A 16,191-nucleotide genomic window follows, 5' to 3' on the forward strand; every position below is an offset into this window, starting at 1 on the left:
GAAACAATCTGGGAGCGTTTACCTCTGACACTGAAACCCACATCCTCTCCTCTGGATGATAGCCTTTCCAGTGCGCCAAGTATTGTAGAGAACGACGTTGGAGACGAGAATCTACAATCCTCGAAATCTGGAACTCCAGATTACCATCAACCATTACTGGGGCCGGTGGTGTAGGTGAGGGCTCAAGAAGTTCCACATACCTTTTGAGCAAGGACCTGTGGAACACATTGTGGACCTTAAGGGCCTGAGGAAGTTCAAGATGAAATGCTGCTGGGTTAATGACGGCGGTTATTTTATGGGGACCAATAAACCTAGGTCCCAGCTACCAAGAAGGAACTTTTAATGTTATATTCCTGGTAGACAACCACACAAAGTCATTCACATTCATGTCCGGACCTGGCAAGCGTTTTCTGTCAGCCATACGCTTATACCTGTCTCCCATGGTCTTAAAATTACACTGAACAGCCTGCCATACCGAGGAGAGCGACAAAGCAAACCATTCCTCCTGAGGAACTCCTGAAGCCCCTCCCCCACTGAAGGTACCAAACTGTGGATGATAACCGTATGCACCAAAGAACGGTGACCTGCCAGTGGATTCTTGACGATGATTATTGATGGCAAATTCTGCCAGTGGTAAGTAGGATGCCCAATCCTCCTGATTTTCGGAGACAAAACACCTGAGGTATGTCTCCAATTTCTGATTGACACGCTCGGTCTGAACATTCGACTGAGGGTGGAAGGCAGAGGAAAAGGACAGCTGCACCCCCAGTCGAAAACAGAATGCCTTCCACAACTTGGAAACAAACTGGGTCTCCCAATCAGACACCACATCGGAGGAAACCCCGTGAAGCTTCACAATCTCATTTATGAACACCTGAGCAAGTGTCTTGGCATTGGGAAGTGCAGGTAATGCGATGAAGTGAACCATTTTACTGAACCTACTACGATCAAAACCACCGTTTTGCCTGCAGAAACCGGTAGGTCAGTAATAAAATCCATGGTCAAGTGTGTCCATGGCCTACTAGGAATAGGTAGCGGAAAAAGAGTACCAGACGGACGGGTATGCGAAACCTTAGAACGCGCGCAAATACTACAAGCAGCTACATGTTCAATTACATCCCGATGCAACCCCAGCCACCAAAAATGACGAGAGAGGAGGTCCGCGGTTGCCTTACTACCTGGATGCCCAGCAAGCACAGAGTTATGATGTTCCTTGATTACTTTGCGGCGCCGATCAGATGGTACAAATAACTTTCCTGAAGGGCAGGAGGCAGGGGCTTCCCCCTGAGCCTCTAACACCTCATCCTTCAGTTCAGGATAAATAGCCAAAATGACTATCCCTTTCTGTAATATTGAGGGAAGGGTTCTCATGGTCACCACCACGAGGGAAGCTGCGGGACAAAGCATCAACCTTAACATTTTTGACCCCTGGACGAAAAGTGACAACAAAATTGAACCTAGTAAAAAAAGTACCATCTGGCTTGCCTAGGGTTGAGACGTTTAGCTGACTGGAGATAAGACAGGTTCTTATGTCAGTAATAACAGTAATAGGATGGACAGCCCCCTCCAACCAATGTCACCATACCTCGAACACAAATTTGATTACCAAAAGTTCCCTATTACATCATAATTTCTCTCAGCTGAAGACAATTTTTTAGAAAAGAAGGCGCATGGACGCCATTTACCAGGGGACGAACCCTGAAACAACACAGCCCCAACCCCTACATCCGAAGCATCGACCTCCACAATAAAGTGTTGAGAAACATTGGGTTGACTGTGTATAGATGCAGTGGCAAAATTATTCTTTAAGGAAGAAAAAGCCTGGAGGGAAGCATCCGATCATTTGGAAAAATCATATCCCTTCTTAGTCATGTCATTAAGGGGTTTCACTATAACAGAGTAATTTTGGATGAATTTCCTGTAAAAATTATTAAAGCCCAGAAAGCGTTGTAGAACCTTCAGGTTCTCGGGACGTTCCCAGTCAAGAACTGCACGGATATTCTCTGGATCCATCCGAAAACCTGAAGATGAAAAAAAGTATCCCAAAAACTGCACCTCCTGAACAGCGAAAAAACATTTTTCTAGTTTGTCATAAAGTTTGTTATCCCTTAATATCTGGAGCACCTGCTTAACATGCCCCCGATGAGTCTTAAAATAAGGTGAATAAACCAAAATATCGTCCAGATAGACCATCACAAATCTCCCCACCAAATTATGGAAAATATAATTTATGAAATGCTGGAACACCGCAGGTGCATTGGTCAAACCAAAAGGCATAACCAGACTCTTGAAATGTCCTTCTAGGGTATTGAACGCTGTCTTCCATTCGTCCCCTTCTCTGATTCTAACCAGATTGTAGGCTCCCTTTAAATCCAACTTGGAAAATACCTTAGCTCCCACAACCTGGCTGAACAAATAGGGAATCAGAGGAAGAGGAAATGGATCACGGATGGCAATTTGATTTAATCCCTGGAAATCTAAACAGGGACGTAGACCGCCATCTTTTTTCTTCACAAAGAAGAACCCTCCCACCACGGGCGAAGATGAGGGTCTGATATGTCCCTTCTCCAGACTTTCTGCAATGAAATCCTTCATGGCTTGTTTCTCAGGGCCAGAAAGATTATACACTCTGGACTTCGGTAGTTTAGCTATGGGGGTCAGGTTAATAGGACAGTCATAAGCACGATGAGGAGGCAAATCCTGACACCCCTTCTCAGAAAAAACTTCCTCAAAACCAAACAGAAAAGCAGGTAAAATTTCCGTAGAGACAGTAGCAATGGAAATATCTAGACAGTTCTCATGGCAGTAATCTCCCCATTCAATAATCTCCATGGCTTGCCAATCCACCAACGGATTATGTTTAACAAGCCAGGGTATACCCAAGACAATCGGAGTAGGAAGATTGTCCAGAACATAGCAAGGGATGATTTCACAATGAACTGATCCCACCCTCAGTTTTACATTATGTACAATCTGAGTAAATGCTTTCTGTGCAAGTGGCGCCGAGTCAATGGCAAAGATGGGAATAGGTTCAGCTAAAGCACAGCAAGCAAAACCATGAGTTTTCACAAACTCAGCATCAACCATGCTGACTCCGGCTCCACTGTTAACAAACACAGATTTTTTTTCGGTTTTACTCTCTAGCACCACCTCTGCTAAGAGGACAAAACGAGAACTGCAGTTTGGCCACAAATGCACCCCTTGTTTATCCAAATCCAGACTACCGAGAATTAATCAAGTCTCCTTTTGTTTAGGAATTGAAGGACAGGTCCCAAAAAAGTGTCCCTTTTTCCCACAAAAACCCCCCAAAACAAACGCTTTTTTTCTTGCGAATCTCCGAGGAGATGTATGATGTAGAGACACCCCCTAACTGCATGGGTTCCTCCACCGCCCCCAGTACTGGTTCACCCACAGACCGCTCCCCTGGCAGAGGTACACAACCCCTGCAAGAAGGCCCCAAAGAAGGTGGTCGCACCCATTTATCCTGAAGACGTCTATCAAGACATATAGCCAAAGACATGGCAGCTTTCCAAGACTCAGGAGTTTCTTATACAGCCAAGGCATCTTTCAACCTTTCAGTAAGCCCCTCACAAAATTGACTTTTCAGGGCTGAGTCATTCTATTTGGAATCTGTTGCCCATCTATGGAATTCCGAACTGTATGTTTCCACTGACCGAATCCCCTGTTGAAGGCAACGTAGCCTAGACTCAGCCAAGGCGACTCTGTCAGGGTCATCATAGATGAGGGCCAGAGCTCCGAAAAACCCCTCCACAGAGTGGAGATAAACCGAGTCCTGCGGTAACTAAAATGCCCATGACTGAGGATTGCCCTGCAATAGAGAGATCACAATACCAACCAGTTGCTCCTCATTACCGGAGGAGTAGGGACGAAGTTTAAAATACAATTTACATGCCTCCTTAAACACAAAAAACTTGTCTCTACCTCCTGAAAACCTGTTCGGAAGGGCAACCTTGGGTTCAGGCTGGAGAGGCCTACCTGCAGAGACCCCCATATTGGCGACCTGTAACCGCTGATGCTGCTGCTGAACGTCACATTGTAGGTCATTCACCTCCAGAGAAAGACACCGGAACTGATCTGCGAGCTTTGCAACTGAACCCATACCAAAGGGAGAAAGGAAAAAAAAAGGTGCACATCCAAAAACACACACAAAAAAAAATAAATGTCAGTTCCCTTTTTATTTTTCCTTTCCAAAACGTGCTCGGCTCGCTATAATGTCATGCCAGGTGTGGGGAAGATTTAGTGCAACACAGAGGGAAAAGGGAAAGGGAGCCCAGACACTAGGGAAAGGAGGGAAGTGGAGACCTCCTAGTCTGGTCTAGCGTCACCCTGTCTCAACTATCGTCCTTATATTGCCTCTTCAGCAATCGCCGCACGCGTTCCTCGCCCTACTCTCCCTGGTGTATGGTTACGATTAGGGATGGAAGGAGATGAGCACTAGTCAACCTCCACTAAACTCTATAGACAACAAGGGTGGACAAAACAGGGGAAATGGCTTAGCTTTAGAAGAACTCCATGGCCTCAAGCTCCAGAGAGGACAAAGCACTGTTCCTGCTAAGCTTCACAAGTAGAAATGAATATAGCCGGCGACTCCCTCTCAGACACACCAGGTATATATACACCCAGTCCAGAGAGCTAATTAGCAAGAGAGAGGTAGCTGCTCAGTCCTAAAGACAGCCTCTTATCTAAGAAACTGTCTGCAATGCCAAACGTAGAGATCTCCTGCAACCCACTGCAGGGCGACTGTCTGTCACCTCTGACACACCCGTGACAGTGGTATCTCCATGTCTCATGTCTTCCTCCATCTCCATGTGCGGTTTGTCTCCTAGACAAATTAGCTTCAGTAGAGCCTGTTTGTTTCACTGAGGCAGTGCTGCAGAGATTCCAGGTTGATGAGATAACAAATTGGAGATGGAGGATGAGGAGGAGTAGGAGGGGGTGCAGGAACTGGTTTAGAAGGTGGAAGAAACCCTGATAGAAGTAGGGCCAGCAATCCTTGGTGTTGGTAACACATGTGCCGTGCTAGGGTGGGACTCGACCCAACCTTCACAATGTTCACCCAGTATGCCGTTAGCGAAATGTAGCGTCCCTGGCCACAAGTGTCTGTCCACATGTTGGTCATTAAGTGGACAATCCAAGTAAGTGCATTGGCAAGGGCATAGGTGCTGTTCCTAGACATGTGCTGGTGCAAGGCAGGGATGCCACACCGGGAGAAATAGTGACGGCTGGGGACCGAGTACCAAGGTACGGCTGCCGCTATAAGTTGGCCGAGATCCTACATGTCTACAAGCCTAAACGACAACATTTCCACAGCAAGCAGCCTGGAAATGTGCGCATTTAACATTTGGTCCTTTGGGTGGGTGGCTGGGAACTTTCGTTTTCGTTCCAAGGTCTGGGGTACATATAGCTGAATGCTGTTGTGGAACAAGTTTTTGGAACACCGGATGATGGTGCATCAGAATGTGCAAGGACAGGTGCAGGGTGGGAGGCATCTGCGCCAGTGTCATGGACAGGAGACTGGGAAGCACCTAGCACAGGGGAAGAGGCAGTGGTGTCACCCGCTGGCACCAATCGTGGACCCAGGCATTTGAGCTCACCGAGTTCAGTGCTTAGATGATATGTGCCTGATCATGCTGGTGGTGGTTGGGCTCTTATTGGTCAGGCCCCTGCTGATCTTAGCATGGCACAGGTTGCAAATTACCATTTAAACTCTCTTTAAAAACGTCCCAGACTCTGGAACACCTAACTTTTTGACTGAGAAATTTGTGAGTGTCAGTGCTCTGCGCAACAGTTGCCCACCTTCTCCCTCTGGTCACCCCACTGCATCTTCCTGCCTGTTTTGGTACTGCCAATCCTCCCCAAGCACTGCTAGTCTTGCTCTGCATGCCAGCTTCCCAGGACTTCGTCATCCACCTCCTTGTCTTCCACCATTGCACCCTGGTCCTACTTAGAATCATAGAATCATAGAATCATAGAATGGTAGAGTTGGAAGGGACCTCCTGGGTCATCTGGTCCAACCCCCTGCTCAAAGCAGGATTCACTAGATCATCTCAGACAGATGTCTGTCCAGCCTCTGTTTGAAGACGTCCATTGAAGGGGAACTCACCACCTCTCGTGGCAGCCTGTTCCACTCATTAATCACCCTAACTGTCAAAAAGTTTTTTCTAATATCTAATCTGTGTCTCCTCCCATTTAGTTTCATCCCATTGCTTCTAGTCTTTCCTTGTGCAAATGAGAATAAAGATGATCCTTCTACAATGTGACAGCCCTTGACATATTTGTAGACAGCTATTAAGTCTCCTCTCAGTCTTCTTTTTTGCAAGCTAAACATTCCCAAATCCTGCAACCGTTCCTCATAGGACATGGTTTGCAGACCAGTCACCATTCTGGTCGCTCTTCTCTGAACTTGCTCCAGTTTGTCTATGTCTTTTTTAAAATGTGGTGCCCAAAACTGTACACAGTATTCCAGATGAGGTCTGACCAAAGAGGAGTAAAGACCAATAATGACTTCACGTGATCTAGACTGTATGCTTCTGTTAATACATCCCAGAATTGTATTTGCCTTTTTTGCTGCTGCATCACACTGTTGACTCATGTTCAGTCTATGATCTATTAGTATACCTAAGTCTTTTTCACATGTACTGTTGCTTAGCTCTATTCCTCCCATTCTGTATATGCTTTTTTCATTTTTATTGCCCAGATGTAGTACTTTGCATTTTTCCCTGTTAAAAACCATTCTGTTGGTTGCTGCCCACTGCTCCAGTTTATTTAGGTCTTTTTGAATCCTCTCTCTCTCTTCTCTAGTATTAGCTATCCCTCCTAGCTTTGTGTCATCAGCAAATTTAATCAGTTTACCCTCAATTCCTTCATCTAAATCATTGATAAAGATGTTGAACAATACAGGTCCCAGGACGGAGCCCTGTGGTACCCCACTTGAGACATTCATCCAGCTGGATGTGAAGCCATTTACAACCACCCTTTGAGTCCGATCACTAAGCCAGTTATGAATCCACCTAACAGTTGCCTGGTCCATTGCATACTTGGTCATTTTTTCAATAAGGATGATGTGAGATACTTTGTCAAATGCTTTGCTGAAGTCAAGATATACTATATCTACAGCATTTCCCTGATCCACCCAGTCAGTGATTCTGTCATAGAAGGAAATTAAGTTAGTCTGACATGACTTGTTAGTTACAAACCCATGCTGACTCTGGTTAATCACTTCATTCTTATCCATGTACTTACATACATGTTGTTTAATAATTTGTTCAAAGATCTTTCCTGGTATAGAAGTCAGACTCACCGGCCTATAGTTCCCTGGGTCCACCTTCTTCCCCACTTACATAGTTACTTAACAACAACCTGCCTTATAAGCAACTGTGTCTCTTCATCATCTATCTCCTTAGACAAAATTTTCCATTCCCCACTGTCATCTTCTTGTGACCATGTTGCTCTAAGTTATGTGCATCAAAAACAGCATCTCCTCCTGTCCCTCTTGGAACATGCAGGGTGAGAGGCCACAATCAAGAAATGATGTTGTAAAGAGCTTCTCGGAGTGTCCTAGTGTGGGATCACTGGTCTCCTGGGACACAACATGGTGGGAAGAAGGAGGATCAGAATGAGGGTTAAGTGATCCAGACTGTTGGCTGGTAATACTGGACCATGTAGAAGACTAGGTGGTGCTGGCAAGCTTACTGGAAGTATTATCTCATTAATCTGCTATACAACCGATCACCTGTTCGAACTGGTATGGCTCCAGAAGTGGTGTCCCGTGCCTCCCTGCAAAGTGGGACAGGAAGCTATGTGTCTTGGATAGGCATTTTTTTTGTCCACCAGCAACAGGTGTAGTCGCACGTTCCCCACATTCTCGGCATATGCATGCATCATCATCAGCACTTCCACTGCCCCATCCCTTACCACACGTCTTATGCATTTTCTAATTGCTAGGTCTCTGGAAACAAAGTTTATTTTAAATAAAAAAAAAAATATTCACCTACAGCAGGCAAAGCATTTTTTTGGAGTTTAATACCACCATAATGTAACACAAAGCATGTAAAACTGTATGGATGACAAATTTAATAAAGAAACATTTTTCCTGTGTTTAATATACCACCGTAATGTAACACTAACCACATTAAACTGAATGGATGAGTAATTAAATCCAGAAAAAAATTGTGAATGTTTTTTTAGTTTTATATACCACTGTAATGTAACACTACCACGTTAAACTCCATGGATGAATAATTGAATCCAGAAAAAAAAAGTGAACATTTTTTGAAGTTTTATATACCACCGTAATGTCACACTAACCATGTTAAACTCTATGAATGACTCATTCAAGCCAGAAAAAAATTAACTTTTTTTTGGAGTTTTATATGCCACTGTAATGCAACACTAAGCATGTTAAACTGTATGGATAAGTAATTCGATCCGGAAAAAAAAAAATTGAACTTTTTTTTTAGTTTTATAAGCCACTCTAATGTAACACTAAGCATGTTAAACTCTATGGTTGACTAATTCCATCCAGGAAAAAAATTGGTGTAACACTAAGCACGTTAAACTCTATGGATGACAATATATTACATTTTTTCACCCCCCCAAAAAAATTTGGTCACGTGCAGCAGCTATATGTTTAGCAACAGACTGCAAAACCCTAATCCCGGCCTACAGGCTGTATTCAGCCACTCTACCTGCTCCTCCAGCTGTCGCTAGGCTAAATGCATAATGTATCTGTTACAAACAGCAAAGCACAGCATTAGCCCTTAGAAGGACTGTTAGTATGATGGCTCAGCATCAGCACCAGTATCACCACTGGAGGACTCTGATTCATGAAAACTGAGCACACACAGGCCTGGACAACTACTCTCTCCCTCCATTCACAACTGTCCATGAGCTGTGCAATGGTGTCAGTATGCCGAATTTGGTGGCAGCAGTCCTTTTATAACCTCTGATGAGGTAATGCGGCTAGCCAATCACAGTAATGCCACTACCAAGATGGCTATGGCATTATAGTGACTGGCATGCAATCCCCGCATGTTTATTGATATTATCAGGCTGGGAAGGTTTATGGTTATTGTGCCCTTCCCAGCCTAAAAATATAAGCCTGCAACAACCCCAGAAGTGACACATAACTTTAGATGCGCCAATTATGGCGCTTTGCCTCGCCTCTTCCCCACTGCCCTGTGAATTGTGCAAAAACACAGCTGACATCAAGCCCTGGTGTTAGTAATGGAGAGGTATCTATCAGACACTCCCATTACTAACCTATTAAAAAAAGTGAAAAACACACACACAAAAATATTTTATTTTAAAAAACACTCCCCGACTCTTTCCCTGGTTCATGAATTTATTTGTAAAACAAAACCCATGCAGGTCCGACGTAGTCCAGGGAATCTAACGTAGTCCAAGTGAATCCGATGTAGTCCAGGAATCTGACGTAGTCCACATATGGAAACCTGATAAAAAAAGAGAAATAAAAACAAGACGCTACCCCTGGTTCAAAAATATGTTGTATAAAAAAAGATACCAGTCAGGTCCAACGTAGTCAAGTGCTTTCCCCCGATGTTCCCCGAATCCATCGTCAAAAGCATATGGAAAGGCTCCATTGGCTTTAGCAACAGCCATTTCCGGCTCACACTGCTCTCCACGATACCCGGCGGCTCTGAAGAGCAGTGATGTTAGTAATGATAACGCTCATCAGAGTCGCTGAGTCACACTGCCCTCTGTGAGACCCAATGACTCTGATGAGCATTTTTGTTACTGACTTCAGCGGAGAACAGTGTGAGCTGGGAGTGGCTGCTGCTAAAGCCTATCTAGCCTCAGAATGGCTTTATACAACAGAATCAGGGAATGTCGTGGGAAGCGATGTACTAGGTTGGACCTGCTTAGGACTTTTTTTTTATAATAATTTGGTGAATGAGAGAAAGTGTCTTGTTTTTATTTCTCTCTTCATATGTTTTTCAGGTTTCCATTTGCGAACTACGTCGTTGGTGAACCAGGGAAAGAGTCGGAAAGTGTATTTTTAAATAAAATAGTTTTGTGTGTGTGTTTTTTACTTTTTATTGCTGAGTTAGTAATAAGGGTGTCCGATAGACACCTCTCCATTACTAAAAGCAGAGCTTGATATCAGCTGTGTTTTTGGACAATTACAGCTGACATCAACCCTAACTACCATTACCCTGATTGCCAACACACCAGGGCAATCGGGAAGAATCAAGGCGAAACACCAGAATTTGTGCATCTAATGTGATGCGCCAATTCTGGGGTGGAGTGGCTGCAGGCTGGCATTTGTAGGCTGGGAAGGGCCCAATAAACATGGACCTTCCCAGCCTGATAATATCAGCTCACAGATGTCTGCTTTACCTTTGCTGGTTTCATAAATAATAATGTATTTATTAATTAAGTTAAAAAAGCATAAAAAGCTCAACAATAAACTCCACATGAAAGGCACTAAAGGGTGCAAGTTTATAATATGTAGGGAGCTTGTGAAATTCTATACCTGCAAGATAGCTATCTACAGTGCATTGTGAAAGTATTTGGCCCCTTGAACTTTTCTACCTTTTGCCACATTTCTTGCTTCAAACATAAAGATATAAAATTCTAATTTTTTTGAGAACAACCAACAACAAGTGGGACACAATCGTGAAGTGGAACGAAATTTATTGGATATTTTACATTTTTTTAACAGATTAAAAACTGAAAAGTGGGGCGTGCAATATTATTCGGCCCCTTTACTTTCAGTACAGCAAACTCACTCCAGAAGTTCAGTGAGGATCTCTGAATGATCCAATGTTGTCCTAAATGACTGGTAATGATAAATATAATCCACATCTGTGTAATCAAGTCTCCGTATACACCTGCTCTGTGATAGTCTCAGGGTTCTGTTTCAAGTGTAAAGAGCATCATGAAGACCAAGGAACACACCAGGCAGGTCCGAGATACTGTTGTGGCGAAGCTTAAAGCCGGATTTGGATACAAAAAGATTTCCCAAGTTTTAAACATCTCAAGGAGCACTGTGCAAGCGATCATATTGAAATGGAAGGAGTATAGGACTACTGCAAATCTACCAAGACCCGACCGTCCCTCTAAACTTTCATCTAGAACAAGGAGAAGACTGAGCAGAGATGCAGCCAAAAGGCCCATGATCACTCTGGATGAACTGCAGAGATCTACAGCTGAGGTGGGAGAGTCTGTCCACAGGACAACAATCAGTCGTACACTGCAGAAATCTGGCCTTTATGGAAGAGTGGCAAGAAGAAAGCCATTTCTCAAAGATATCCATAAAAAGTCTTGTTTGAAGTTTACCACAAGCTACCTGGGAGACACATCAAACATGTGGAATAAGGTGCTCTGGTCAGATGAAACCAAAATCAAACTTTTTGGCCACAGTGCAAAACGATATGCTTGGCGTAAAAGCAACACAGCTCATCACCCTCAAAACACCATCCCCACTGTCAAACATGGTGGTGGTAGCATCATGGTTTGGGCTTGCTTTTCTTCAGCAGGGACAGGGAAGATGGTTAAAATTGATGGAAAGATGGACGGAGCCAAATACAGGACCATTCTGGAAGAAAACCTGTTGGAGTCTGCAAAAGAACTGAGACTGGGACGTAGATTCATCTTCCAACAAGACAATGATCCCAAACATAAAGCGAAATCTACAATGGAATGGTTCAAAAATAAACATATCCAGGTGTTAGAATGGCCAAGTCAAAGTCCAGACCTGAATCCAATCGAGAATCTGTGGAAAGAGCTGAAAACTGCTGTTCACAAACGCCCTCCATCCAGCCTCAATGAGCTCGAGCTGTTTTGCAAGGAAGAATGGGCAAGAATTTCAGCCTCTCGATGTGCAAAACTGATAGAGACATACCCCAAGCGACTTGCAGCTGTAATCGCAGCAAAAGGTGGCGCTACAAAGTATTAACTCAAGGGGGCCGAATAATATTGCACGCCCCATTTTTCAGTTTTTAATTTGTTAATAAAGTTTAAAATATCCAATAAATTTCGTTCCACTTCACGATTGTGTCCCACTTGTTGATTCATCCCAAAATAATTAGAATTTTATATCTTTATGTTTGAAGCCAGAAATGTGGCAAAAGGTAGAAAAGTTCAAGGGGGCCAAATACTTTCACAATGCACTGTATCTGCAATTTCCTGGTTCCATTGAGATGTGTGCGATAAAATCAGATGGCATATGCATGGTCCGTGTGCCATCTGTGTTTTTCTTTCACCCATTAACTTGCATTGGTAACTCTCGTATGATATACGCGGCCATATGCAGCATGATGCGTTTTTTTACTCAGCGCGATTCCAGCTGAGGAAAAACTCGCAGATGAACACTGCCTCATTGAATAACATTGGTGCGAGTACAATGTGATTTTTTATCACATTTTACGAGGCATATTTATACGCAGATGTGAGCAAACTCTAATAATGTACACCACGTGCTGGCATGGTTTACTCTGCTCTGAATCTAGCTTTTAGAAGAAAACACCAAAATCAAATACACATACTGACATGCAAGAACTAGACATTCAACTTTGGCACTGTGCCTCTTTTGATGAGATAGGGTCAGCAATAAAGGTGAACACGTTTTAATCACAGTAGCAATAGCCATTGAAGTACATACTTTATGTAGCTTTCTTGTACAAATTGTTTAGAAGTGCTACAAAGACCAAATAACTTTTTCAGTGTAGTATCTTTAGCAAGCCACAGCCAGTCCCTTAAAGGGGTTTTCTCACAAACAAAATATAATTTTAATCAATAGATCTTGGACTAATAATAACTTCCACAATTGGATGTGTTTAAATAAAATGTACCTGTGCTGAGTTAATCTTATAAATGTGCCCCTGCTGTGTACTGTGCAATGGCTGTGTCTGACCGTGCAGGAACATGGTCTGATCACACCACAGCTCCTGGGCAGGGAGGGAGAAAAAAAACTATACAGATATTACAGCAGGGGATAGTATATGATTCTTGCTTTGAAGTAAAACTTTGTTTAAAAACAGGCAGGGAAATGTTTTACCTCACAAAAAGGATGAGCTGTGATCCCGTGCTGTCCTGTCTGTATACTCATTTTCTTCCTCCCCTGCCCAGGAGCTGTGGTATGATCAGACCATGTTCCTGCACGGTCAGACACAGCCATTACACAGTACACAGCAGGGGCGCATTTATAAGATTATCTCAGCACAGGAACATTTTATTTAAACATCCAATTGTGGAAATTATTATTATTCCAAGATCTATTGATTAAAATTAGCTTTTGTTCATGGGAAAACCCTTTTAATGAAATATTAAAATAAGATTTGTTACATGTTATACATGGCATTAGCAGTAAAAATATAACTTAATCATTTATACAGATTAACCAAGGGTATATCCCACAAGAAGAGGCAATTATTACATTCTCTACCTTACTTTTGCAGCAACTGTCCACACATCTGGTCATATTCTATAATGCACTTTTTCTCTTACTTTCCAAATTCAAGTATGTTATTGCAGTGAGCAGAGGAAGTCTCTATATTATGAAAGCATATGAATCTGGATTCCCTTTGTGTAGGATACAGCTTCTGCTGTTGGTGAGAGACATGAAGCCTTCTGCACCTGCGGCAACATTTTTGCTGCTGTGTGGAGGAGTCAGGAACAGAGAAGTGTTTTTATCTTCATTAAGTAGGATGAGACAATAGACTGCTGGGCCCTTCCAACTTCACACATTTTGCTAAAGTGAGGGAGGCAGGTTTTGATAAAAGTTACAGCAGGATGCTTAAAAGGGATTGTCTACTACTTTTACTTGGATCACCTAGCCTTAGGAGATGACATCAATATCAGATCATTGGGGGTCCAACACCAGGCATCCCCATTAGTGATGAGCGAGCAATAAAATGCTCGGGTACTCGTTGCTCGGGTCGAGCAAATTGGAATACTCGGGTGCTCGACCCGAGCAACGAGTCCAATGTAAGTCTATGGGAAACTCAAGCATTTTTCAGGCGGCTCCCCCTGGCTGTTTGCAGAGGGCCTAAAAATTGCCCAAATAAATGGGAACAGTGCTCAAATGACATGGGAACAGCATGGGGAAGACCCCTGGAAGCATCTCTGACTCCCAAATCACTGCTGTCAGCAACGTGGTCAGAGTATTATGCCACTTTTACGGACTCACAATAAAACATACAAAAACAAAACCAAAATGGATTTTCCTGGGAAATATGTTAAGAAACATCCTTTCCAGGGTAATGGCTTGTATATAAGGCAAAATAAATAACCAAAAACAAAAATACTCCTCCACAACTTGGGCTATGTTCACACGTAGCGTTTTTGATGCGTTTTTGCACTTTTGAATTGCTTTCAACCAAGACAAATGCATTCACCAGGAAATGTCATTTTAACATTTTACAACCTTATCTGGCCATGTGGTGTGTGACACATCATCAGACACATGCATACAGTGCTGAAAAGACATGGGAACAGCATGGGGAAGACCTCTGGAAGCATCTCTGACTCCCAGGTCACTGCCTAAAAGTGTGCCCATCATAAGTGATTCTTGGTGCATGCGAAGATGCCTCCCACCATGCAACTGTCGTTGCAGACTTGCAACAATCACCGTCCATGTCCTTGTCCCAGTGCAGCATTCAGTTTTCCCTACCCCATTCCTTGGAATGCAAGTGACGCGCCCCCTGGGCCAGTGCTGTAGTGCGGCGCGCGTGTGCGCGGGGAATACCCGGAGCCGGATCCGATGGGGGTAGTAGTCTTCGTGTGGCGGTGACCCGGTCCGTGCCCAGGGTGGTCAAACTAAGTGGCAGTTATTGGTATGATGGTATTAGTGTCCGACTACGCCACCCATTGAATGCGGCTATGAAGCCGCCGCTGCAGGGCAGTCCGCTGAGGCCGGTGGTACGGATGTGCAGCGTGGATGGTATAACCCCCAACGGGAGGGGTATGGCCTCAGAGCAGAGGATGAGGTTGATGTTGGGAGTGATGGTGTGGATGTCCCAGCACTAACGGTGCGACAAGGAAGCACGGAAACGCGAGGGTACAGTTCAGGGTCTTTACTGATGGTACAAGGCAAATTCCCCCGGGAGTACTGGCTAGTAGTTGGGGCCTGGTTAGTCTGCGAGTAAGCCGGAGTTCCCCTGGCCAGGTGGAGTTGTAGGCCTTCCCGTTAGTCTGTACCCTTCCTGGCTACCCTGCTTTCGGCGGTTACAAGTAGCCCACGTCCCTGGGTATACCGTGTGGTGCTCACCCGTATGGCTGGTGACCTGGGGCCTCCTGTTAGCCTCCGCTCTGGGATGGCGGTGCTGGTCCCTTCGTTGTGACTGAGCCTCCGGGCTTTTATGGCCAGAGGACCTGGAATCCCCTGCCGGATGGATTCTGCTGCTGGGTATATCTTAGTCCCCACAGCCTCGGACTCCTGTGTCCGGTTTTAGTACCTTCTCCCAGGGCGAGCTCTGCACAGCTCCAGCCCCTGGCGCTTCTCCTTGGCTCCTACAGAGCTCCTGATGTCTATCTGTCCCTGTTTCTGCGTGTCCAGACCAGACTCCGTCTCTGTCTGGAACTCCTCTCCTCTAACCCTGCCTCAGCCCCAGTTTATGTAGGGGAAGTTCTTCCCCTCCCAGGACTGGGCAGGAGGTGTGGCATGCTTAGGATTCCTGCCCAGGAGACCTCCCACCTGCTCACAGACGTAATACTGCTATTACTGTGGAAACCAGACCCCTGGGGTGCCACACAAGCGCAAGTATGCAGGCATCCACCCACCCACCCACAGGCTACAATACTATACTGCCAAATTTTTGACAGCTTGAAATGTGGCCTTTTAGGCTCGTGGAGGCGGGAGCTATTCACAACCTCATGCCGGCGGCGGCCGGGTGTCCATACTCGGTCCCCAGCCGCCACTATATTTCCCGGTATCGCCTCCGCCTTCCACAAGCACGGGTCCCACAACATTACCCGTGCCCTCCCCAGTGCACTTACTGGGAAGGTCCGCATAACCACAAACACGTGGACAGGTGAATGTGGCCAGGGATGGTACGGAGCCAGTCCACAACTTTTTTTGCTAAGAGTTGTATTTAGCTTGGTGACAGGACTGGCATAGAGGGAAACCATATCTACCCTGCGTGTCATTTCTCCCAGGAAGTCCTGTAATTGAGCTTGTTGCAGAAGCAATGGCAGCCCATCCAACAT

Source organism: Phyllobates terribilis, unplaced genomic scaffold (assembly GCF_046119375.1).
Source record: "Phyllobates terribilis strain yellow unplaced genomic scaffold, ASM4611937v1 Scaffold_11__3_contigs__length_659146591, whole genome shotgun sequence".
Taxonomy (NCBI): Eukaryota; Metazoa; Chordata; class Amphibia; order Anura; family Dendrobatidae; genus Phyllobates; species Phyllobates terribilis.